The sequence below is a fragment of the Culex quinquefasciatus genome, chromosome 3 (assembly GCF_015732765.1).
Source record: "Culex quinquefasciatus strain JHB chromosome 3, VPISU_Cqui_1.0_pri_paternal, whole genome shotgun sequence".
Classification (NCBI taxonomy): Eukaryota; Metazoa; Arthropoda; class Insecta; order Diptera; family Culicidae; genus Culex; species Culex quinquefasciatus.
This window is the reverse complement of record NC_051863.1, coordinates 111,615,365-111,619,114: the sequence shown is the minus strand read 5'-3', so window position 1 is coordinate 111,619,114 and position 3,750 is coordinate 111,615,365. Positions and strand designations below refer to the sequence as shown.

At 35.7% G+C, this 3,750-nt stretch overlaps 1 long non-coding RNA gene across 1 annotated transcript; it reads right to left on the bottom strand.

The window, feature by feature from the left end:
• Positions 1–1,322: 1,322 nt before the first annotated feature.
• On the bottom strand, positions 1,323–2,240 carry LOC119769875. The gene is made up of 3 exons (XR_005278552.1): positions 2,018–2,240; positions 1,737–1,963; positions 1,323–1,540 (listed from the first exon to the last, which is right to left on the bottom strand). It is a non-coding gene; the product is annotated as an uncharacterized LOC119769875 (long non-coding RNA).
• Positions 2,241–3,750: the final 1,510 nt, after the last annotated feature.

Genomic DNA, 3,750 nt, shown 5'->3' with positions numbered 1-3,750 from the left:
CCCTGTTATTTGCCCAAGTAATACCAAAATTTTGTATTCCCATGTTATTTACCCATGCTCGGGTAGTACATTTTCACTTTCAAACTGGTGTAACCAAATTAGTTAAAACTTGGTGCGTTTGTTTAACGAAAACATACAAACCGATAGCTTTAAAAAGTTTGACTTCGTCATTAATAGTTTGGAAAATATTTACTATCAAACTTTGAAAAATCATGCAAGATGACCTTCGGATAATCAAAACTTAGGATAATCGAGTCTGGACTGTACTTGTTATCTCTTGCTAGCTTTTTGCGAACAGTAAATTGGTTCCGCTTTGACACTTTTAAATTGAGGCACCTTCGCGAACCATTATTCCACACCCGTAAAATGACATATTAAAATAATACAGCAGAGTAACGAAAACGGTAGAGCTTTTCAAACTATTTTTGTGTGTTTAAAGTGAAAATTACGATTTTTTCTTCTGAATATTGAGTATGGCATTGAATTGGGCGTCCTGTTTAACATAAAAGTCCCTCAGGACAAAGTTTCACGACAATCGAAAAGGGTTCTGAGCAATTGCTGTGTAAGTTGGCGAAGAATGACCCTTTCCCGTTGCCTATTGTAACCATAAAATGTAAACTTTTTTTTCTCGGATACAAACACACATAAATAGATACAAAAACAATTCTACGAAAATTATTTCCCGTGTTATGTGGTGTTTTGTCAAATTAATTATTGAACTCTATTATCTCGAAACCAACTGATCTAATTTTTTATGTTTTTGTAATTTGTTTGAATGTTTTTGTAAACCAAATAAATTACTAAACAAATTTGCTACAAAAAAATTATTGACGACTCTGTCAGGATAGAGAACAAACGAAATTCTTTAGTATAACTGAACGGTTGTAAAAAGTGTACACAGAAAAAAATAATCCGGTAAATTTACATCATTTATGATGTACCAAAAGTGCACGTCATTAATGATGCTAATTTACATGAATTTCATCGTAAATTTAAATGCCATCCGTTGTAAACGTGCCAAACAAAAATGGCACAAAAACATGTAAATTTCCGATGAAATCTACGTAAATTTACCCAACCAAAAAATTTTTTTACCCCGTTGAATCTAGAATCTAATGTAATTTTCAAATACTTTATAGCCTGACAAAGCATAAAAGGTCCACCTTTGTTTGACTTTCTGATCAAATTAAGCACCAGAATTTATACAAAAAATACTTTTGTTTGACCACAAAGAAAAACTAAAATCAACCATTGAAACCGTCATAGGCAAAGAATTTGAAAAATAATATCAGATTCTAAATCCAACGGAGCACTAGTTTTGAATATGCAAATCGCATTGGGTACAATAACCGGGTTAACCGGGTAAAGTTTACTGTTTTATCAAACTGAACCGCTTAGTAAATAATTTGATCTTAATCCACTTGATTTGAAGTCGTTACTCACCGACTAGTTAAATTTGTGATCAAGTGACCTCGTGCAGCATGCTTAAATCACAATGTCAGCATGTATCTTGTGTGCCCCAACATAGATGCCTCGAACACTGCAACGAAAAAGTAGAGGGGTTTAAATAATAAAGTTTTTTTTTTAACGAACGTTGAATTGAATAAATCTGGAGCAACATTTGAAAAGGATGAATAAGCAACATGACAGCTGAGACAAAACAAAATTCTTACCACTCATTTCTCGTGTTGGTCCAGATATAAAGTGTAATAAACATAAAATTCGTTTAACATTACCTTCATATTCCTTTGCATCTAACTGTTGATGACTGCGAATGTTTTGCTAATTTCGCCTGTACCGAACGCGCTGTGCTGATGCCACCGAATTATTTGTTGTCGTCGCCATCCCGATCGGGCTTGAAGGTAGTGGGAAAATGCATTTTTCGCCGAATTCTAGTCGTTCTGGTGGTTGTGCCTCCAAATCCGGGCCGCTGTGGCCGTACGGCCAAGATGTGAGCATGAAGCTGCAAGGAAATTATTTTGAATCATAAAAAGTACGGGGGAGAACTAAAACAAACCTGCAAAATTGAGTCCTGGTTGATGGCGACGATCAAAACTGGTTCAGTTGGCGACGGCGATGGATGTCCACTTGTCGTACAGCGATAGGTTTTGAAAGTCACACAAATTCAATTAAGATTTTGACTAAAAAAACGCGAAACGAGTTTTCAGGCAAAAAGATCAACCGCGGCCTAAGCTCGGAGCACAAAAATACGAATTTTGCGCACAAACAAAAACGATTGTTTGACAGTTCGTGCGCTTATGTCGTATTTCGCGAATGTCGACTGCCCCTGCGACTGAGCATGCAGGGTTGCCATATTCGATTCGGCGAAACCAGTGCTGGAAATCTGTATACCTATCGAATCAACATCTGTACAGATATTACAATTTTATTTGGCTGCGAGTCAGACTTTTTATCAAAGCAAGGTATTTGCTTATTGCGAGATAAAATCACGTTTCTCCATCGCTGTGAGTGACAGGAGATTATTGCCGCCTAACTACCGCAGTGTAAAAATCAGCAAGTTGAACTGAAATTATGCGTTGATTTGGCTGTCAACTTGGTTTGTTTTGATTATTTTCCAAAAAGTCAGCTGGAAACTCAAGGCAACCTTTGACAACAACCAAAAATTTGTTCTGCGGTTGTCATGCGGCTGTCATGCGACCATTATCTTGCGGACGTATCACCGCGCGTGAACTCTAATTATTAACGCCCGCAGTAATATTTATCTGATTTATCTTCATCAGGGATTTCATTGGGTCTAGGGGGTGAGATTGAGTCATACAAATTTCAGTATTTTTGTATGACTTAATCTCATCCAAGGCCCAATGTCACCCCTGATGACGGTACATAAAGAAACTTGGAGGAAGTTTAAATAATTAAATTTGTTCAAAAAAATCTTTATCTAATAGGACGTTACAAAAATAAGTGTTTGGCGGGAATTCAGGGATTTGTTCCGGTGGGCATACTGAGCCCAAATCCCAAATATGAGCTTGATTGGACTGGCGCTTTGCATTCGAATTTTAAATGGGATTGAACCCGTAAAAGAATTTTTTTTTCAAAAATGACAATTTTTGAGGCACTTTGGCCGCTGAAGCGTATATTTTCGACATCCTTGCGCTTGTCCTTGCGACATCCTTGCGCTTGTCGCTTGTAACTCGAGGTATAGATATTTCTTATGAATGTAACATTGCATAATATCTCTAAACGGAAACGCTTTGTGATTAGAAAGCTATTTTTTATATTTAATAATTTGAGCCCAAAAACGTTAACGATCGGCCAGAAAACAAAATTTATTTCAAATTTAAAAAATAAATATAAGGAAAATGTAATGCTCATAAAAGTTATAGCTGTTTTCAGAACGGATTCACTAAAGTCAAGCAAAGCAATGTAATTGGTCCAATATAAATTTAAAAACAAACAATCATCTTATTCACGTCAGTGGATGTTTACATTAAAATTGAGCAAGATACACTCTTTGTTTACAAACTTACATTGGCCCGTTTGCATTGTTTAGCTTGAAGTGAAACTGCATTAGAATCCACAATCTCATTTAAATTTTCGGGATTCTAATAGAAAAACCTAGAGCTTTATTTGAAAAAAAAAAAAAACTCTAGAAAACTTTTCTTTATTAGTTGGACTTTTGAAAAAAAAAACTACAAATCTTTTCTTTATTAGTCGGACTTTTGTCGACTCCTTTATATGCCCCACCTGTTTCATACAACACATTAATCCACCAAGATCCCGTTATTATCA